The 24,621-nt window shown below is 37.5% G+C and overlaps 1 protein-coding gene across 1 annotated transcript in view; it reads right to left on the bottom strand.

Annotated features, from left to right (window-relative positions):
• LOC124263158 (procollagen C-endopeptidase enhancer 2-like) overlaps positions 1-24,621 on the bottom strand; it is a 190,865-nt gene that overhangs the window by 97,892 nt on the left and 68,352 nt on the right. Inside the window, exon 2 of the mRNA XM_046697728.1 lies at positions 21,736-21,794. The gene's annotated coding sequence lies outside the window, so the exon portion shown is untranslated. The remainder of the gene's footprint in view (positions 1-21,735; positions 21,795-24,621) is intronic.

Here is a 24,621-nt window from a genome sequence, read left to right as displayed (position 1 = left end):
TAGCAATTTCACCTTAATTTATTTTTCTTAAAACACATTACAGGACACACAATTCCCAGACAACCATGTTTTCCAAGATTATATATAGTCTGTTCATTTCCTGTATGTTTTTTACCAGTACCATGACATTCAGCTTAGCTGTGTAGAATAACCTCGACCTCATTAAAGGTCATACCAACAGCACACAGTTTATAATGCTTCCTCTATTATGAAAGCAATCATTGTGTAGACCAATTGGATGTCAAGCCCTCACCGTTTCCTCAAAGAAGTCTATAATATCCTTCATGATTATGATAAGTTGGGAAGAATTAACAATAACCCGAGCCAACCTCAAGTGAAAATAATTCTCAATTTCTTGTGGAAAAGAGACACCAATATCTCTCCTTAAATCTCCAATAACTAGTCAAGTGGTTCCACAACTATCTGACTTGACCCCTGACCTCACTTAACACATTCCGCTTGAGGCAAATCAAATTTGGATCTAGAATGGAAAAAGTATCGAAACTTGGCATTGCGAGAGATCAATGATTGAATTAGGTATGGGTGAGAGCTCACTATTTCCAGATGGACTGTGAGAGTCATGGACATAAATTTACTTTCAAATGCTTTTACTTCATAGCTGTCACATTCCCACTCTAGTTCCGTAAATGTATCATCAAATATAAATTTGGTGTAAAATCGTTGTTAATTTCACTTCATTCATTTAGCTGGCCATGTTGATAACCAGTATAGGTGAATGTTTCACTGGGCAGCTTCTGAGCCCTCAAAATAACATAAGGTGTTGTGTAAAATCCAAATCATGCTGGAAAAGAGAAACTTTAGTTTTTATCTGACTATGCCTCATTCCTTTCTAGGATCAATTTGTACAAGATCTGGGTCCTTATCATATATTTGTTTTCTTTCGAAAAATATTAGTTTCTTCTAAAATACAAATTTCATATGAATTATGAAAGTTTGTTCAGTGCTAACAGTCATTCACAGGTCACAGGTCACCTTAAATATTCACTTTGGTCGTTATCAACATTAATGTTTGTTGCTGTTTTCCATTATAAATCTGTTATTTATATTTCAATCAAGAATTTGTCTCACATAATGAACACACAACTCTAACCACCACAATTTCTATTGAAGTGTCATATACATCTTATGTTGACCAGAGAAATGAATACTTTATGGTCATGTGCATGTCCCTACTGCAATATAAAGTTGAAGATATTGAGAGACTCATTGCACACTCCAAATAACTGCTTATGAATCAAAGGTCAACCAAGAGCAATGAAAACATGATCACATCATCATCAAACCACATGAAAACACTTAGCATCTGCATCAAATACTGTCATCATGGAAACATCGTCCTTCAGAATAATGTCCGGAGATTAATAGTACTAAAACATGGGTGAAGGACTATTGACATCACAAACAGTGTGCAGCCACAGCCATGTGCTCCGTTAACCCTAGCTCTTCAAAACACGATCTAAAATCACACTCCTACCTGTTTAGAATCAGAATAATCCTTTTACAACAATTACCTCAGTCTTTCCAAACATGTCGGAATCCATCAATCTACTACACTTCCCCACAAAGCCTCTTAACATCTTTACATACAATCCTGCACTGCGTAGAACACAGGCCAAACAGGGGACCCACCTCGATCACCAGCTCAATCACAGTGATACCATCTTCCCTCCATCTCAGTAATGCCCCATCACATCCATGGACTTCCCCAGTGATGCTGCAGGCCTACCGAGTGTATTTACACAACATAAACAGTATTACTAAACCACAAGGGCAAGAAGAACCAATTTTGCTCCAGAGAGAAACAGGGAGTTTGTCCAAACACGACCGTCTTGATTATTGGAGAAGTGTTCTGGTTTGTTAGAAGTGCCTAATAAATCTGATTTATATCCAATATCCCCTGTCACTGTTCTCCTTCCAGACTGCAGCAGGACGACTTTCAGTGCAGCAACTGGCTTCAAGAATGGGATGTTGATGATAGTCCTTTAAGTAAGACTATGGGTTCATTTGCATGTATTAGTGTTGGCCACAGATTTAAGGATGATTCTGGCTATTGGGTTCTTGTCAGGACGTCATGTCTGAGCATGACACTACATTCATTAGAAAGCCAATACTACTGATTGTTTAATCCTTACAGCAGCAATGGTTTCCATAAATTGTTTGTTTGTGGTTAAACTGTACAATCAAGCAACATTACAGCTATGCTATGGAAGTCTGAATAAAACAGAATATCCAGCTATGGCCATGGCAACTGATCCATGCATTTAGGTTATGATGACACGCATCAACCAACTCGGGAAGCCTGATCACCTGGTCCTGATAGTTGCCTCTTAAGAAAAACATGATTTCTGAAGACCAATGCTAACCCATATCTTCACAGGTGTCGAGTAAACATTCTGTCTAGTAGCTGCATTTATAATAAAGATAATAGGATAACAGAGATTTAAAGACATCAACATTATATGATTAATGTGAATGGCTGTTGTAAAGATGATGTTGTACATAATCTTCATCCAACTGTAATACAATCTGTGTTCAAGCATTTGAAAGCACTCCAAGTCCTTTTATTTTGTCACCTATCATTTTGGTCAGTTTTTTCTCTCCTAAATGACACATGTGGCATCGTTTAAGTCAACTGCAAAGAAGATAAATAGTTAGTCTGACAACAGATGACAGTTTCTTTAAAAACTTCCTGATCAAAATCGATCCTCTTTTTGCCATGACATTAATTCGACTGAGCAAAGAATGCCATGTTTTTTCAAATGAAATTGAAAGTTGCCTTTTGCACCATTTGTAAAGAAATGGAACTGACAATGAAATTAGCATTGAGCCACAGAATATTGCTTAAGGTTAAAACAGGGAGGTTTTTTCAATTGCTTCACAACCAGCCAAAATAATGACAGCATGTCTTAGACATTACAGAACTTTTTAAAACAAATGTCAGTCAGTAAGATACAAGTGAGAATGAGTGAGTATGGTTTTAGGCCGCTTTTAGCAATATTCCAGCAATATCAATGGGGACAACAGAAATGGAGCTTCACACACTGTACCCATGTTTGGAATCAAACCCAGGTCTTTGGTGTGATGAGCAAACGCTTTAACCACTAGGCTACCCAACAGCCCCTGCAAGACAAGAACAGACAAACATGGAACAGTTGCTGAAGACAAACTACGCTTGATCGTCTCAATCTTATTTCTAGTTGGAAAGAGGTCTAAGAGGTCTAAGGCACCACAATTTGCTGTTCAAAGTTGCATCCCTTACATGTCCCAGGATCCTCTGTGAGGATCAGTTTGACTTGATAATGTTTGAAGGCATAGTAGCAGCATATACATGTTTGTGGGTCTAGCAGGTTACAGGAAGTTAAGTAAAGTCATTAGACTAAGTCATAATAGAAGACTCTCTTTACACAAAACTGGATACAATATATCAACATCTATAGGTTTTCGGTCCTGAATGTGATGGTATGAAAGGTGGTTGTATTATGTATAGGGTATATGCCATGTTTTTTTCCAACTGATTCAAGTTCCACAAAAGTTAACAGGTATTTGAAGACAAGCCAGGCACAAATGTTTGCAGTGAAAATTTGCATTTCATTTGAAACAAATCCTGTAATGATTGATTGATTGTTGTTTTACGCCGTACTCAGCAAAATTCCAGCTATATGGCGGCAGTCTGTAAACAGTCTACTCTGGACCAGACAATCCAGTGATCAACAGCATGAACATCGCTCTATGCAATTGTGATACGATGACATGTCTCAACTAAGTCAGCAAGCCTGATGACCCAATTCCGTGAGTCGCCTCTTACCACAAGCATGGGTTACTGAAAACCAGCTCTAACTGATCACTTCAGTGATGTATGTATAGGAACATCTTTTCCACAACAGGGCAAGTTCTATGGATTCTACAGTCTGGACTTGTACCAAGGCAACACAAAAAATAGTAACATCTGCTGGCATATTTCAAGCAAAGAAGCATCACAGCACCGTTGGCATTGTATGTGCTCTACTGATGCTTCATTCTGTAATACAATGTGGACACGGTGTCTAATGTAGCATCGAATTAGGTTTATACAGCCAGTCGAATCGTGATTTTGATTGACATTACTTCCAACAGAGTGAGTGAGTGAGTGGGCACTTTTGCACAAAAATACAGAAATATGGGAACTAATTATTTGAATGTAGCTATTGTTGCAGTAAACATTTGAAATACTAAACATCTGAAAGCAACATCTCATCAGAGAGAATTTTCTGATGCATAAACAGCACGTGATGCACATGAACGCAGATGCTAAAGTAGGTCACACAATCACTAATGCAATTAAGTTAAACACCTGCTTAAAATGCCTCCAAGATGGTATCTTAATTTGTAGACAAAATGGTGAAATGCAGGTAGAGAAGGCATAAGGCCATAAACAATGACTTGTAACATAACACATGTTCTGATTTTATGACTTCATAAACCAATTTCATTTTGCAGGCACTGCATCATGTTTCATCACGTCAACACAAAACGGCAACATGTGCTGGAGTCTTCATGCACTGTACATGGCCCTGCGGACAACACATGTTTTGGATGAAATACATAACATACTATACGTGCTCATAGACAGAATATTTAAATTAGCATTAAAGGTTTCTTAGGAGAGGTCACATTGTCATACAGTCCCTTAATCGTGTATTTTCCCCACTGTCCAGCCATTACTGTGTTATGAAAGGCACTAATTAATTAAGTATAGATTTAAACTTGGTCTTCCTTTCAATTTGTATGTAGTTGTTTGTTTTTATCAAAATATTTTTTTCAGAGACTAAGTATTAGTCATGGGTCACATTATAGGTGGAATCATATTAATGATGATGATGATGATGATGATGATGATGATGAAAAGAAGCACAATAGGTTACTTTGTGGTTAAATAAGTGAAATGAAACACAGAGACAAGCTTTAAATCAGAGGTAAGTCATTAAGTCAAAGCCTCATGTAGAATACCACAAGCACAAATAGGACTGACTGACTGACTGAGTTTAGTTTTACGCCACTTTTAGCAATATTCCAGCAATATCACGGCGGGGGACACCAGAAATGGGCTTAACACATTGTGCCCATGTGGGGAATCGAACCCGGGTCTTCAGCGTGACGAGCCAACGCTTTAACCACTAGGCTACCCCACCGCCCCCACAAATAGGAACCATTAATACCTTTGCCATGATCTCATAACCTGGGACAGAATTTGTAGGACTTCCATGGCATTAAAACATAAGTTATAGCTGGTATTGAGTTCAGTTATCTTCGCCCATCCACATTCTGTAGTCTTCTCTGCAACGTTGGCACAGACACATCCCTTGAGTACAGTTGAGACATCATACACTGTAGAAACTAATAAAACACATTACAATCTTCCAGTAGTTTCTGTTTTATGGTATAAAAAATAACATCCAATTCAGGAGACAATCTTCCAAAATTAGGTTTTCTTAAAACTAAGCACCCATTCATTGTCAGATTACCAACCAATTAGTTTTTCTCAAAACTTCTTTAGTTGTTCACCCATTCAAATGTATTCTAGGACTAGCCACTGTCCAATGAGTCTGTTTTAACATATTTGATTTACACCATAGATGCTTTAGTTATGGCATCTTGTTGGCAGATTGCATATGGGATGTATTCTAGGCTATTACACCATAGATGCATTTATTTATGGCATCTTGTTGTAAATTAAAATACCATATGGGATGTATATATTAAAGGGAGATATTACACCATAGATGTATTTATTTATGGCATCTACACAAGTTGTAAATTTAAATACCATATGGGATATATATATTAAAGGAAGATATTCCTACATGCCATTTCAGTCTAAAGACTATAATTGTTTTTGTATGTAGAATGAGACATTAAGGCTTCATAACTAGGGTAATCACAAACTAATGGTTCATGGGCATATGATTACCAGACAAACGAGTTGTTCTTTATAAAACTAATCAATTGCAAAGCCCACTTATCAACTTCAACAATCTATGAATTTATACCAAATAAAGATGCTATCATCAAAGGAAAGCCAACAAACTGAAAACAGAATGTCTCCTAAATATTGTGAGTGAGGGTGTGAGTTTGGTTTTAGACTGGTCCAGCAATGTCATTGTAGGTGGACACCAGAAATGAGTTTCACACATGCTGCCCTTGTCAAGACTATAGCCCTTGTCTCTGGAAGGAAGACATATGGTTTAACCACTAGGCTGCCCCAGAAACTATAGGCCAGTGTTATTTCAACAGTATCTAACATAGCTGATTTGGGAGGATTAAGGCTGAGGTAACGTAGGTGTCAAGGCATTTATCTCTTTGTGAAACACTGCTGACACACACATTATATTATTGATAAGAGTGAGTGTTGAACATGGGATCACAGGTTCCTGGCGTGCCAAAGGGATGCAACTCTGACATGTCTAGCAGCATCATTGATTGGAAAATTTACTATTAATGTATAAACTAAGAACCACTTAAATCACAATAAACCAGTTAATATGAAAAAGATGAATTAATCTGTATATGTGTATACATAAAGAAAAAGTCCTGTGAAGGTTCGGGATTAGAATATTGATCTTCAGTAACCCATGCTTGTCGTATGAGGCAACTAACGGGATTGGGTGGTCAGGCTTGCTGACTTGGTTGAATCGGTTCCCAATTGCACAGATCGATGCTCATGCTGTTGATCACTGGATTGTCTGGTCCAGACTCGATTATTTACAGACCGCTGCCATATAGTTGGAATATTGCTGAGTGCGACTCACTCATTAAGAAAAATGTCAATATAAACCTGCTATTAAAAGTTTATCACTGTCCGGATGTATTACTGGTACATGTTTAAACATTTGTTCTCTCACTGTCCATCCTAACAATGGTTATCGTAACTAACCATTTTAATGTGGCAGTGAATTATTAACTTGGTATTGATGTTTACTAACTATGTAGGAAGTAGGACTGATATATCAATATTGAGATACATAGAGAATCTCACCCAAGTGTCTACTGATATCAGTTATATCAACACAAGTTGATAAAGTTACAAATATCCAAGGCTTGCCGAGGATATTTTTACCTTTATCAACGAGTGTTGATATAATTGAAATCAGTACACACGAGGGTGAGATTCTATTTATCATCAAAAATCATTCTTCCTTAGTTTTCAATGAAAAATGTACATCTCTCAACACTGTACTACCATTAGATTTACGGTGCAGCGATGTCATAGCATTGTGAAGTCATCAACTTAATGATGTCATAGCATTGTCAGGGCATTGTACAAAATCTACTGTCAAAACGATATCTCCTAGGAGATATCATATGATCTCACACAAGCGATATCTCTTGTAGAACACGGTTTTGGATAATAAATAAAGACACCTGTACCCATGTCCCGCTGTGTCGGTGTAATGAGTTATAGTCTCAGTAAAATGGAATGAATCCTTTAACAACCAATTGGACCCTCTCAATTCCAAGCTCTCTTTTCAACCGTTTTTACCAAAGCTATGACAAACTATTAAAAAATGCCCCGAATGAGCTAGAGATTTTACATCAATGTCAGGGGATGAGGAAGGGTTGTACTAGACTCTGAGGAATACTAGCACCGAAGATACAACCAACACTAACAGGCAAGGCTTTGAAGCGACAAAGAGCACCAGAAAAACACATCAGCTGCTGGCAAAACCAGTTGACAGCTGTATAATCTGCCTCGTCTATCCAAGTGGTCCTTGAGAAGAAGGAGATTGCCTGAAGAAAATAATCCATGAAAGGAACAAGTTTCCATTCTATGTGACGATATGAGAATAAAATGGTGTCAAACTTGAAGAACCTGAGAACATTCTTCACTTTGGCAGCAACCATTTGATTTGCAGGTGGATGTGGGGGATTTTTTTCTAAAAAAATATATATTATAGCTCCTATTTTACAACAATATTACCATTACATATGTTTTGTACTTCACAAAAATCTATGTCTTTTTCTTAGTGAAATGGGAGTGTGTGTTACAATCAGAATATGGACTTGCATTGGACATCATTTTAGTTATTGGTCCTCACATTTGGAAGTGTCCTCGACATATCTAGCATAAAACCTTTTCAAAACATTACTAAGGCCTTGAATAGGGTAACCCTGATCAAACACGTTTGGGGGATATTTGTATGATTTGTGAAGAATGGACGTGCTAGATTGTACCTAAGAATATGAGATGTAGACATCAAAATATGGTGCTGCAAAATTGGTCAATCTCAATCTCTTGTCACTCAGTCCTGGATAGTTCTTGGGCCATTCTAAGTCTTTATGTGTAGGTCTAAAAATGAAACAGGTGATGCAGTCACACTTGTCTCTTTTTTCTAGCTCAGGTTGGCAAAGAAATTGGCTATTTGACCATTACTGAACAATATTGGATCATTAATAGCTTGAAGCTTAACTTAATATCCTGGCCAATTCATTTTAACTTTGCCAGTCCGACACATAGATTAAGACTTATATTTCAGGAAAAGTGAGATCAACAAGTAGAGGAGCACAGATGGTGTCCATGGAGATGTGTGCTTCTTGACTCAGTCTTATCTCGCTCAGATCTAATTATCTATGAGGAAGTTCAGCATTTACAAACTGTAAACTTCAGATGACATTTTCTTTCATTTCCATTTTCCTGAACTGTTTAAGATAGAGATGCAACTACCTTTGGTCACCACATGTAGTGATGAATGCCAAAAGAATGAAGTTTTCCCCAAACGTTGGTCATTTGAGATAATGGTGTACAAAGTTGAAAAATCAAATGTTTTCACATAATTGAACTTGGCTCTGTTCTGATACTGCAAACATTCATGGTTCTGCTGTCTCTGGTTTCAATCCCATATCAGTAAATAATAATGCTCCATTTGTCACAACAATAACTATGCTCATGGATTTCAGAAAATGCTAAACATTGTTTCAGATTCAAATAACCTCTTTTCTTGAACTGGTAATTGAACAAACACCCAGCCACAGAGACCACTCATACATGAAAATGATTGTGATGATAGCCAGTGAGTAATCTGCAGAGGATTCAATATTTGATCAGGCTTTTCCTTTATCAAAGTCAATGATTAAAGTGCTAAAGTACCCTGCTTTTCTCAGTAGTTCCTTTATCAGTGGCACAGTAAGTTAAAGCCAAACAAAACCATATCCATAATATTAAGAAATCTCCAAAGTGTCCATTGTACAATTTAAACTATTTCATAATCATACATGCTTGTATATAAACATATATATATAGTACATACAAATAACATATTGCATAAAAAACATACATGCACAGATGTTTTATTCTCATTTAGTTACCAGTAGACTATGAGTCTCACTGATGATATTCTTCCTTTTCAGCCCTTTTGCTTTGAAATTGTTTGAAAAGAGGTGGAGATGACTTTCTGAAATATATGCACAGTTGGATAACACTAGAACTGATTCCAAAGGAAGGGCTATGATAATATACACCAATGAACATGAATCATGAGCAGGAGACAGTGTTTGCTCCAGAGAAAGTGACTGACATGCTGAAGTAGAAAGCTGTTTATCCTTTGATCATAGTTTGATCTCAAGTCTGTATGAATTTAACCCCAGAAAGACCAATAGATTTAAAAAACCAGGGCTGCAAATTTCAGAAAAAAGTGATTCAAAAACTATACTTTCGCATTCCGCTTCTGACATATTTCATTGAATTTGACAATCTCTTGGACAATATCTTCAAACATCAGTAGCAAGAGCAATAACATTAAAACTTATCTCCAAATCAAAGATAGTAATTGATGGGAGAATTACCCCTGGTGTAAAGACATGATTCCCCATCTATCAGTGACACTTCATGTTCAACTAGAATATTGCCTTGGTCTCCAGGTAGTGAATAAAATGATGTCCACTAGAGCTTTCATAGCTTTGATCTGGAATTCATGTTATCCTTGCTTCTCTACCACAGGATACACTGACCAAAATGTAATGAGCCCATTTCTAGTTGTAACACTTGACATTATCAAGATGGATTATTTTGGTGCTTAAGTGCTCCCTTAACTATCAAGATGCCTTCTTTTGGATCCTTTGAATGTAAAGATGGAATCTTTCGGCAATCAAGTCGTCCACCAAATACAAAGCAGACTAGCAGTGCTTGACCAAATCATCTGGTCAAATTTGTATTGGAGTTGATGGTTTTCAGACTGAATCTATTGTGATCCCAAGGGAGGCATTATATACTTCACCCTATCACTGATTGATGTAGGGAAGACACTGCATCAATATCGGTGAGTGAGCTGGAGTTTTTACTTTCACAAACAAAAAAACCCAACCATTCCGACCATAAAACAGCACAAAATATTTTAAATGCTATAAAAAATTATAATAAAGAATTTTTTCAAAATTTTGATTTGAAAATATGCAGGTTCTCATATGTAATAGAAGTCTTTATAAATATCTCATCACAAACTTGGTGTGGTAGTGTAGTCTAGTGGTTAAGGCATTTGCTCATCACACCAAAAAACCCACATGGGTACAATATAATGTGTGAAGCCTATTTCTTGTGGCCCCCCACTGTGATATTGATGGAATATAGCTGATAGTGGTGTAAAACTAAAATTCACTCACTCGCTCACAATCAGTTATTCTTTCACTGAGAGGGGCATGGGGGCCCATTGCCTTGGGCCTGCCAGAAAGCTATCATCCTGAGTTTGAATCTCACATGACTGTCAGCACCACACCTGTGCTCATCGGTGACACATAGGTTGTAAAGACTTGCATCACTTTGGGCTTTCCTTAAACTGACATACTGTGATACAAATATGAACATTGCATTGCAATGGTTCCTAATTATGCAACTGGTTCTAAGCATCCAAATTATGTCAATGAATGGACATTTTCAAACTAAAGTATCAATGCCAGAGAATTTTATCCAAACCATATTGTACCAGTAAAAAGGCTAAAAATCAGTGGAAATATTATCAATGGATCACTGAAATCAGTAGAAAGGGTGGGCATTGGACACAGATGCCACAGATTAAAGTACTGACATAAACCTTGGAAAGACTGTTGTAATTAACCATTCAGTTCTTCATTCAAACAGTGAATGTCAAATATTGAGATGATCTCACTGGATCTTATTGTGCACTCATATATTCAAAGCTTATCTTTTTACAAAAGTTGTAGCTTAAAGCAGTTTTGACATCTTTCGGTCTGATGTTGCAGAAGAGCACAAGGAGATTACCATCACCAAGGACCACAAATCAGCTCCGAAAAAACTCTGACGCCATCTAATTTGGCAGTAAAACCTCTGTGAGTATGTGACAATTCTCCTCGCCTAGACATTTAAGAAACAAACTCTGTTTCCATGCAATTAATATGTACATTCAAAGAAGTGCAGCATTTGTTGAAACTGAGCCAAGCCTTGGGAATGTTTAGACAGGTTGTGTACACACAGTTCAACTGTTAAAGTCATGCTACCAACAAATTGAATTAATTGCCATGGCTTAAAAAAATATCTGCCAAGACAGGGTCTGGGGCTTATAGATTGGGAGGGCTAAATATAGGATGCAATTGGTTTTCGATCATCTGCTAACAGTAAGAATAGGGAAGCAAACCCAAGGCGATTGCCAGGATGTGACAACCATGAAAATTAGTGACTCTAAACAGAGGACTTGCAGACCTTGCTGGGCAATTTCAAAGAGGTTTTACACTGTGTTCGGCAAAGAAGATTAACTTCTGGCAATTCTGAGCCACCAAGAACAGCTTCCGCTATGGGAAATTGCATTGTCCATGTCAAGTGTTCATTTGATGTATTTCTTATGGAGAGTGATTATGAACAAAATGTGGTAATGGAACAAACAACACTGAGCCTCTATATGAAACTAGAAGCGATACATACTTCTGTCACACAAGCTCAGATGTAGAACCTTAAAAGGATTATTCTTTTTATAACAACTTCAAGAGCATAAATATTTTTAACTGTAGTGTTATGTCTTTGATCTAGTGTTTCCATTATCCATTTACAGAATTTATTGTCTCATAGATTACATTATTTCAGTAAAAAAACTTTTACATTTTCAAGTCAATTTTTTAATTATCTATCTACTGCTGGCTCTAAAAGTGGTTTAAATGTCCCCTTTTCTAATTCTCATAACATAAAAGCATCAAATTAAACTTATCAAAAACAAAAAGAATTTCATTTTGAATAAGAAACTACATTAACAATGATGGTAGTAGAAAAAGATCTAAACACATTATATTGTGAGATTATCCAGAGATATTCCTGTAAAGGTGACAGAATGGTACGTGGTCACAAGAAGCATTAATTTAACCATTATGGGAAGGATATCTGAATACTTCCCTTTGTGACCAGATATTGCTTTCTATGTAAACCCAGAGTGATACTTTCATCAAATATTTATTACAGTTTGAGCTAGACTCTTCAAGTAAAACCTAATGCCAAGGGGATACAGATTGATTAGAAAACTTTCTACTGTCTCACATTATTTCCCTACAGAAAACATGACAAGTTTTTTTGCCATTGAAAACCAAAACTTTAAGATCATCTTCAGGAGATTAAGCTATTTCTATTTTTTTTTATACCTATGCCGTATTTGGAATTTGTAAACTGATTTTTATACCAGTCCTTTGTAGACATACCCTAGTCGACCGAGGGTTTATCTATATGTAGGAATAAACTATACCTGTGGAACCCGCCTTTACTTCGGTGGGAATAGACACTACATCAGAGGTGATAGTTGTCACTAGTGTTGGGAATTGGTTAAAATCTCATAATTGATGATTGGTTCATTACAACGGATCAATCATCGAAAATAATTGGTTAGCGTCATTTATGAAATGTGTTAATGCACACAAAAATAAGGAACAAAACATGTAGTTCTTTGGGGTGTTTTTGGCACAATTTCACATCTTTAAAGGATGACTAGTATGGAGGAACATAAATTTCTTAAAGTCTTTAAGATAAATTCAATCATGACTTGGAATGAGCTTGTAGTGTTTATGAAATGTAACAGACAAAACCAACCTAGTGAAAAATACTGTTAATGAAAACAAGTGTTCCAGAATTGTTTGTGTTCTATTATGAGAAAACATGATCGATTGCTTGGTCGTTTAGTCACTGCGACCATTCTTCGATTATTTCAATTAATCGGACCACCACTAGTTGTCACTGCTGTTGGACATGGTTTTACATCTGTTGGAAAAGGCTTTACATCTGTGAGGGTAGGCTTTACATCTGTGAGAAAAGGTGTTTACCTCCACTTCATTTTAAACTAGCTCAGCTTCTGTTTAAAACACCTCTACTTCTGTTCAAGTTTTCTTTACTTCAAAAACTTTCACTTCTGTTAAAATACATCCACATTATCTCATTTCAGTTCAAAATTTATATTCTCTGGAAAATGTCTATTTCTGTTGAAATTATCATACACTTCTGTTGAAACTTCTTCTGCCTCTGTTAAAACAACCCACAGCAAGTTGTTGATTCCAGCACTTTTTCATGTATGCATGCATGGCTGGTTCAGTATCACTTCATTTTATGCCTCAGGGTGCTTTATCTGAGACGTTTTTGAACAATAACCTTTGCCATTTCAATAATTGTCATATTCCCAGGACCCTTTTCTGGAGCACATGTTCTCACCCCGTGTCTAGACACTACTGTTTCAGCCATCTCTGATGTCCTGGGAACACTGACATTTATCGGAAATACTCCACCTTGCAAACTAATTCATGTAATACTGCCTCATTCTAAACCTATTCCATGTGAAAGATCATTGGTAACCTGAAACAGATTGCTTTTTTTGCTACATCAGACGATTGAAAGTTTATCAATCTGACATTATCTCAATTACATTTTTTGACTGATATTTGTCTTTAGATTGATGGTCATCATTCCCAGGGTATCAACACACAACAGCTTTTCAGGGAACTCCTTTGTTGGGCACAGATTGTTCAGTCAACTGCCATCTCTTTATGGCATGCCAGAAATATATGAGTATAGGTTCGAATCCATGATTTGACATATGTTGAGGTCTGTCAGCACCATACCCATGCTTATGTGTGTCTTTCATATAATCAACTGTCTCAAATCACCATAACTTCTGTTATTCCTTCCACATGACTTGAACACACAGTGACATAACAAGTGGTCTTGAACTGATGAACTCCTGGCTAACCATCTTTTGAAATACTATGTTAGCCTATCATGACAGCAGTGAGTGAGTGAGTGAGTGAGTGATGCAATAACTCTGTATTTCAGTTACAGCATATCATGTCAGATGAAAGAACAGCTTACATGTCTACCATGAAGGTTCCAGGTGACCTTGCGCAACCCATGCTTGTCAGAAGAGACACTAAGGAGACTAGGCTCAATTACCTGGTTGATCAATGTCATCATATCCCAACAGTGGACAGAGATGCTCATGATATCAATCACTGGATTGTCTGGTCCAGACTTTATTATTTATAGACCACCATCTTGCAGCTCGAGTATTGCACACTGAAGCATTAAACAGCAAGCTAACATTTCTACCACTTTGCTAATACCAACAGGCACTTGTATGGTGGTCACACACACATTATTATTTATATACCACCATTTTGCAGCTGGAATATTGCACACTGAAGCATTAAACAGCAAGCTAACATTTCTACCACTTTGCTAATACCAACAGGCACTTGTATGGTGGTCACACACACATTATTATTTATATACCACCATCTTGCAGCTCTCGATATTGCACACTGAAGCATTAAACAGCAAGCTAACATTTCTACCACTTTGCTAATACCAACAGGCACTTGTATGGTGGTCACACACACATTATTATTTATATACCACCATCTTGCAGCTCAAATATTGCACACTGAAGCATTAAACAGCAAGCTAACATTTCTACCACTTTGCTAATACCAACAGGCACTTGTATGGTGGTCACACACACATTATTATTTATATACCACCATCTTGCAGCTGGAATATTGCACACTGAAGCATTAAACAGCAGGCTAACATTTCTACCACTTTGCTAATACCAACAGGCACTTGTATGGTGGTCACACACACATTATTATTTATAGACCACCATCTTGCAGCTCGATATTGCACACTGAAGCATTAAACAGCAAGCTAACATTTCTACCACTTTGCTAATACCAACAGGCACTTGTATGGTGGTCACACACACATTATTATTTATATACCACCATCTTGCAGCTGGAATATTGCACACTGAAGCATTAAACAGCAGGCTAACATTTCTACCACTTTGCTAATACCAACAGGCACTTGTATGGTGGTCACACACACATTATTATTTATATACCACCATCTTGCAGCTCGATATTGCACACTGAAGCATTAAACAGCAAGCTAACATTTCTACCACTTTGCTAATACCAACAGGCACTTGTATGGTGGTCACACACACATTATTATTTATATACCACCATCTTGCAGCTCAAATATTGCACACTGAAGCATTAAACAGCAAGCTAACATTTCTACCACTTTGCTAATACCAACAGGCACTTGTATGGTGGTCACACACACATTATTATTTATATACCACCATCTTGCAGCTGGATTATTGCACACTGAAGCATTAAACAGCAAGCTAACATTTCTACCACCTTGCTAATACCAACAGGCACTTGTTTGGTGGTCACACACACATTATTATTTATATACCACCATCTTGCAGCTGGAATATTGCACACTGAAGCATTAAATAGCAACAGGCACTTGTATGGTGGTCACATAGAAACAAACCCTATGTACATCTTGGTTTCAATATCATCTGTGATAGTGGCATTTGCTTCAAAAAGTTCCCGAATATAAGTGCAACTTTTGTAAAGCCCTGAGCTCTGCCTTGATTCTTGACATTGTTCATGGTGATACCTGAAGATTGCCTCATCATTTGAAACAATGGATCTTCAAGATGACAAATTTATTCAAGGGCTTGGACATTTTTTTCTGAAGGAATCCCATTCCCTACTACAATCAATGGTATTGATGGTTCTACAGCCAAAGCAATCACAAACACCAATGGTTCATCTGGTGCCACTGCTTTCATTGTGGAATCCCATCACATAACCCATACTAAGTAATGCTGACAGCCCCCTGACTAATACAATTGCCTTGCAGATTATCTCATTAGCATTGTCTCCCTCCAATATCCATAGCTTCACACCTTCCGTAGGCTCCCCTCTTTACATTCACCGATCTTCATTTGTGTCCACCTCAAACACGTCTCAAGGTGACTGGTTAGGTCATGGATAAAGCTAAGGAGGGACCATCTCATGAAGTAGTGTTTAAAGTGAGGTGAGCCCGATTCCTCTTCATGAACAATATTCTCTCATATTACTGTGCAGATACTTCATGCCTGTCATATCAATGGTGATGGTTGACAATATTAAAACAAGCCAACTTAGTGTGGGGGTGGAGAAGTTGAAGTTACTTCATCACAGTAACGGGAGAAAGATCTTTATCAGATCTTCATCATAATCATGATCGGCAGATTCTGGCATAGCTAAAGGCAGAATCTCTGCAGAATGAACTGAGGCCCCACTTGACAATGTGTATGGCTAAACTTTTTAAACGTTTAATATTAAATTAGTCTTGTATGAGAGAAGATGTATGGGGATGAGACAATCAGGCAACAGGTAGGTATCCCAATGGACACTCCTGTATGTACCCATCTGATTCTTTATGCACATGGCACTTGAACCAAGAAGTTTAAATGAAGCCATAGGTATACTGATAATCTGATAATGTCCAATCATAATCTAATTGCTAAAGTTGCAAAAGTCACTCCAACAGATTTAGTCCCTGAATTGGAACTTGAATATAACAGAGAGACCACCTAATCCGTTTCATATTTGGATCTTGGAATATATATTTGAAGTGGCAAAGAAATAGGACTGCATGAAAAGAAGGAAGACTTGAACTTTCAAAAAGTCAACTTCCCCTTTACTGAGCAATATAACATCCATTATGGCCTTTGGCGTTGACATTTCAACTTTTGGGATATTGTCAAGCATGCCATTTCAACACAGATTCCAAGCAGCATCATAGGACTCCTGCTCAAAGTTTGATTAGGTTTCAAATATTTAAGCTTGAGACTGTTTATGGTAGACATGTGGTGGAGATTTAAATTTTGACACAACATGCTGCAAATCACTGTTTGGACCAATATGTTTCCAGGGTTTATTTGGACAATTGATTAGACTTTGCATGTGTAGGTGACAAGTCATAAACACATGCATCTAACGTTGTCAGGCTTTCACAAGAGATTTGATATACCTCCAGAAAGGGTTTTGCCACTTTTCTTAATGTTTTTATTCACAGAAAATTTTAAAAAGTCTTTTTTTGCTTCTTTTATTGATTTTTGTATTCATAAAAATTCAAACAAATTCATACAAAAATTAAATATCTTTTTACGCACTGTTTTACAAACCAAAGATGATCCTGAAATGGTTAAGGGAGGCAACCCATCAGATTGCAGTGACTGAAGCCATAGAACCACTGTTTCCTCAAGCAGACTGTGAATGATGGCTGGCATGGCAGGTCACGATAATTACCAAAACATGCTACTGAGATTTTAGGATCAAAAGGCTTTGGGGACCCAAAGGAGGATCCTGGAATTTTGTTGGAGTCTTAGGAAAATTAGTAGTGATAATCATGGAATTGGATCATTGGAAATCATGTGTTTGTGAAAGGAGGGACAGAAATGATTTCATATCAATGCATTTATATTATTTCACAAGAAAATTATTTTAAAAAACTTTTAGCATGTCAGTGAATTTACTTCTCAAGTATTTCTGAGAATATATATTTTTATTAACATATCCCAGCCCTTCCTGTATCAAAAAGCTGGACCTCTCAGCCAAATGATTCATCATACTTTATACATTGATCACTGCAGCCTGAACTGAGCTCTCATTCACAATACTAATCTCCCCTTGTGACCTCTAGAACTAAAGTTCAGTGACCTTTGACCAGACTTCTTTCATTCACTTATCCATCTGTTAAGCCTCCCATTTGCATGTATTGACTGACTGAAACATTAAAGGTGGGTCTTCTTGTATGTGACACTTCATTCAGTAACTAAGTCTGACATTTCAATTGACTTCTCACTCTGACTAGAGCACATGCCCAGCTGCTCTTCAATCATAGTCTCCTGTGGACTCTTCCACAAAGGCCACCTCATACGACTTCCATCAAGTTCACTGACTTGTCTCCTCTTTGTTCTGTGTATGTAGTATGACTCGTGCAGTTGGGGCACACTGGTCCCCTGGCCCCAGTCAATCAACTTCTGGACACAGGCATTAATCAAATGGTGGCCAAGTGGATTCATGGTTATGTGGCAATGATGATTATGTTTAGAATTGATGACAGAAACTTTGAACATTCAGCCACATGTTGTCTTGTTTTCTTTTATACTAATTATCATGATTAGAGACTACTGAACACTTTTCTCCATGGTGATTCCAGGTAGGAATAGACGTTCTCAGCTTTTAATACTAAATGGAATGGTTGTCAGGCTTTCTGAAGTTGTTGATAGCATGTCATCACAGCCTAACTGCTTAGCTCAATACCCCAGATATCAATATCTGGATTGCCGGACTCATTTCTTAACAGTGTGGAGCATTCCTGAACGAAAACAATACAGAAGACAACTGACATGTCTTGGTTGGGCCACTTGAGATTTAAAATGACCAGTTAATACTGTTATCCTTTCAACTACCAACAATAATGCAACGAGCATTCCTGAATGAAAAAAAAAAAAATAAAACAATACAGAAGACAATTGACATGTCTTGGTTGGGCCACTTGAGATTTAAAATGACCAGTTGATACTGTTATCCTTTCAACTACCAACAATAATGTAACGAGCATTCCTGAATGAAAAAAACAAAAATAAAACAATACAGAAAACAATTGACATTTCTTGGTTGGGCCACTTGAGATTTAAAATGACCAGTTAATACTGTTATCCTTTCAACTACCAACAATAATGTAACGAGCATTCCTGAATGAAAGAAAACAATTGAATTTCTTGGTTGGGCCACTTGAGATTTAAAATGACCAGTTAATGAAAAAAAAAAAAAATAAAACAATACAGAAAACAATTGACATTTCTTGGTTGGGCCACTTGAGATTTAAAATGACCAGTTAATACTGTTATCCTTTCAACTACCAACACATTCTGCTCAGTGTCACTCACTACACCTTCCCCTTCATCACGTCCCTTGCAGATCAAACTACATCACAGACAGATTTCACCACCCGGACAAATCAATAAAACACCTCCACTCAACAAAGCACTGAGATTCTGGTAAAAACATTTCAACATGAGGAATTCTACAGTAATCCACATTATTTGTCTTGTCTTGTTCAATATCTGTAGAACACATGTTTGCTTCTCTTCATAATAATCATGTACATGTGTGTTCAATGCACTAGATGACTGCAATATTTGAAGATTTCAAGTCCAATTGTCATGAATATATTAAATGTACAATACAATTTTTGCATTTTAAAAATATGTCCTTTGGACAGTTTCACTGACTTATTTTAAGTTAATCAGAACATACTATATGATGTTCTAATCACATTACACAATAGTATAAGACCAATCAGTGTTAAAAACGGAAAAAAATAATATTTGTTTAGACCAGAATTTAAAATATGTGTGGCATTTTCACATAAGTATGTGTTATTCAGCAGTTTGGGAACTATACGATTCCAATATTGATTTTTTTATTTTGACCAGAAAAAAACAATGCAGTCAGTAATTGGTAAATCCATCAGAATGTCAGATGGCCTTCAGGCACAGATGGTGCATGCATATAGACTTGGAGAAGGAATCCTATCGTCTTCATCAAAGAGATTCCAGTAGCAGGAGCCTGGTGGTTAAATGTAAAATGTCAATGCCAGAGCATAACAACACTCGATTATCTGCTGAAACAGGTTCCAGTCTGAGTCAAAGACAAAACAATGGTGACAGAAACGCGTGATTGGATTGCTGAACATCAGTGATCACAGTGGCTCATGAAAGCGAAGGCTCTAGTAGAATGTGCAGTTTCCACACTTGTGTCAGACTGGAATAATGCTAACAGCAATGTAAAAACTAAAATCATTCTCATCCATTTTTAATTGATTACAACATTAATCACTAACACTCTAGACTTGCTCAAACTTACCATTCCACACATACACCATGGACACAAAGATATCTCTCCTGCTGTGTTGCCACAATGAGTGGACACGGTGCTGTTTTATTCCTGTGAATTGTCCTAGCGTCTCTTTTTGTCAGGTCCCTTCCGAAACCTTTATTATCCTTCACTCTAATCTGTATCTTAAACTAATCATTGTTATGTTTATACAATGTTGGCATGCCCATTGGTTGAGGTGTTTTCTAGTCATATCAATGGATAAAGTTCAGTTCCCCATATAGCTACAATCTGTAGCTGCCATCACCAGGTATTATACTGCTGGAATACTGCTAAACGTAAAATTGACGATACAACGTCTGTCATCTGCACTTGAGGACATATTTGTGGATATTTCTGTGAGAACTACGCCCCTCTCCTCAAACTGTACACTCATATTAGTGGACTTATATTATCACTAAACTAGACTATAATTATTGTGATACTTGAGCAATATCTGTACCACTTTTTAGAACTGTTGTCATCCCACAATCGCTTAGAAAGATATTAGTTCAATTGAAGATACACAAACAGCAGCTGAGCTGGCTCTGAGTGTCAAATATTAAATAAAGAAATGCTGCTTTCTTAAAACAGTGTAAATTACATGTAACACTACACAGCTCTCAGCATGACAAAAAGTGTAAATACTGGTCTGAGTATTGACCTCAATCAGTCTGATGACAGTCCAAGTTGCTGCTACAAGCAGAAGAACCCTTCAATTTACTGTTGGTTCAGAATGTTCTCTCATAGGAACTTCACAGAGACACAACCATTATTTGAAGAACCCTCGCTATTCCCAGAATACGCAATCTATCAAAAGGTAATCATTACATCAAGTTATTCGCATTTCACAATTTACTGAAAAATAGAACTGTGGTAATTGGACTTTATTTAAGTTAGACAAGGAACATGCATCTGCATCTATCACTGCCTCCGTGGTGTAGTGGTTAGAGCGTCCGCCCGGAGAGCGGAAGGTCGCTGGTTCGATCCCCGACCACGTCATACCAAAAGACGTTAAAATATGGTACTTGTTGGTCCCTGCCTGGCTCTCAGCATTAATGGGTACAACAAGGACTGGTCGGCTCGGAGTCAGTATAATGTGTCTGAGTGGGGTATTCATGCTTCACTGCGGCATGGTATCTCAGTGGGCTAGCACTATAAAACCAGCTTAAGTCTGGGCTAGTACAAGCAGCCACACATACACATACACACGCATGCACATCGTCATATGAGCGAAATGTTCTCAAGCACAATGTAAAACCCAATTTCACCTCACATCTTCCAAATTGTCACAAACTTATGGATTCTGTTTGAAAGCTATCATCATGACATGATTAGCTGTAGTAACATAAAAGAATTTGCTTTTTAGTATGTAATACATTCAACAAAATGAGATTAATGTTAGATATGTAGATGTAATAAAGCAAATATTTCTTAAAGGTCAGGATGAAAATGAAAAAAAGGTGATGCTTAACTTACATCCAGGTGTATACATCTGTCAGGGATTACCACCCAGACCTGCCATCAGACCCTTGGACCTTTAAACAGACATAGGAACAGACATTACAGTTTGACAGACAGGCACGCAGACAGGCACACAGGAGCGCAACACTGGAACACCTCCACCACACCAATAACACAAGCACCAACTCAACATCCAATAAAACTGTTACTGTAATTGCATCAAATTACATGAGACGCTTTGGAAAAAGATTGCAATGCCTGTTCAGGCTCAACTAGTTACTCTTGCTAGAAGACACATTCAAATAATCGGCTGTGAATCATTAAATATAAAGAATCATCGAGTTGGCCCACAAAGTACTTCAAGCACAGAGGTATGAAATTGGGTTCCAATCCTGAATTCCCCAAGTTGAGCGAGCAGGATGGACAGACAGTCATTTCTTTGTGGAGGTCTCTGAACTATAGCTTTTAAAGATGACTGCAATTGTATGGTGATGCACCAGTGCCACTTCGCTTAAGAAAATGCAATTTGGTTTGCTTGTATACTGGAACTCATCACGGATATTGGAGGGCATCAAAGGGTTTTATAAACATTGTGCTTGCCTGACTGTTAAATTAAATCGATTAAGAAATTCACACAAGTTCCATAGAAAGACCTTTGACAAGCTGCTTGAAAAATCTTCACCTCAGAGTCAAAACATCAGAGATAAGGGACAACAAATGGGGGAAGACGGCCAGATTGTTAGATTGGATGGAAATGTGTTTTTTCTCTCCTGGTTTGCAGGTTTCTACTGGAACTGAGTCTGTTTGGGAATGAATGACCATTCCCAAATGTATTTTCTCCATTGCCCCTTTGATCTCCAGTGCTGTTCATGACACCCCTCAATAGTATTGTGTATCATGTCGTGACTTTTCCTACTGAACTTTGATTTACTATTAAGACCATTTCCATGTGTAGGAGTCAAGACAGAGATAGATGAATTCCAAATATTATATTCTACTTACCAGAAGTGTGTTTAAGATGCTTTTTCAAGTTTGCATTTGTTTCATATTTTTTGGTCATAATGTGAAAGTACATGTAATTTTTGCATCAGCTTCTTTAGCTGTTTTATGATCACAAAGTATATCTCCCTAACAGGCATCTTCTCCTTTAGTGACACAGAATACACCCATTTCCCTAATGGATAATCTCCCTTGAGTGCATCACACTTGTTGGAACAGCTGACTACAGTGAGGGATGAGTGGTCAGTCTCAGTGACCAGTCACATTGTTTACTACTGTACCGCAGTCACTTGTATATGTCCTCTCTCGGGACTAGTGCACAGTTGATTATTTTCAGGACATGGAAATATGTCAGATTGTGGCATTATACAACGTTGTAGTATATGTTATATCTGGGATTACACTTTCTCAATAGAGTACAGGTTATAGTACTTTTCTGTGTGGAGTCACTTAATTGAGCCACTTAATTCCCAGCACACAAACTCAGCTATCAACCTAACACAGCCAACATGGCTGCCACAAAAATGGAAGTCTGACAACTGGCAGTCCGGATCACAGATTTCGTGTCCCCCTCATAAAAGTGTAAATCGGCATTGCTTCCATCATTAAAGCTACGAATAAACAATGCCTTCACAGAAAGTGGTCAAATGTGATATAATATATTTGGGATTACACTTTGTTGCGTTTGACCACATTTTCATTTGCTCACTTTGTTTCATTGCCCAATTTTTTTATGCATCTTTCTACAAAGAACAAAAAACCCAATCTGGACACACCATGTTAAGGCTTCAAAGTGATTGACCACTCTAGCCACACTAAGAACATTTTCACTATAGATTATTTACTACCAGGACATAGTGGACATTGTTGGGGAGGTGAAGGCCAGTGACTTGATGCCGTCATACCAAAATATGTTCAACCATTCTACTTGTACTGGTGATCGGCTGAGGTGATAAAATGGGACTGCTCCGAGTCAGTATGTCTGAGTGGTGTATCCATGTCAAACTGCAATGTGGTATTTCAGCAGGCTAGCTCAATAAAACCATCAGAAGACCAGACTAGTACCAGCAGCCCCATACACGTACAGTCACATCACTATATAACTGACATAATCCTGGACGTGACATAAAACCTCACTTCACCTCATGTTACATTATCCAGGCTATTCTGACTGTAAATAGGCCTCCACCATTCAGCACTATTAGCCTGAAGAGTACTTCCTATTATCCCTGCCCCAAAAGCAATCTCTCAGCAAGTTTATACCCAACCACAACCAGCATACAGTTGGATTTCTGTCCTAAAACACCTCCTAGTAATCGTTTTACCATCATTGAAAGGAATACAATCATTCACAACACAAATCAGATAAATGAAGTATAACCAATCTGATTAAATACATGACGGCTCAGTGACCATGAATAGTTGTTAGGACTATATTCATCATCTGTAGACACTGCAATGACAAGTGGTGCTATCTTGTCTGCAATTTTCTGAGAGTGGTTATAGATTCCTGCCAATTAATCCTTGACATGCAGATGTCTGTGGACATGACAGCCAGTTCCACTAGGTTATTTTGGACACAGCTGAATTGGAGTTGAATATTTTCAGACAGTTTTGTCCAAAATTAGCATGGCACCAGACAAGACCATTGGTGACATGGTTAATTCTGGATTTAATGAACACAAGAGATAATCAAATGAAAATGGTTCAATTCATCACATGTAAAGGTCACACAAACTGGACCGAAAATAGGTGGTATTCATACATAAATAGATGGTAAGAAGTTCTGATTTGGTGTCCTGTAACAGGTTAGAAATCAAAAGAAAAGTCTGCATTAACGTTTCTGACGATTAATGTTGATGAGTATATGAGCACAATTAGAGATAGCCATCAAGTCATATA

Source organism: Haliotis rubra, unplaced genomic scaffold, assembly GCF_003918875.1.
Source record: "Haliotis rubra isolate DU_JTF1 unplaced genomic scaffold, ASM391887v1 Scf87, whole genome shotgun sequence".
In the NCBI taxonomy this organism is placed as follows: Eukaryota; Metazoa; Mollusca; class Gastropoda; order Lepetellida; family Haliotidae; genus Haliotis; species Haliotis rubra.
Note: the sequence above shows the minus strand (reverse complement) of the source record. Positions and strands in the feature narration are given on the sequence as shown.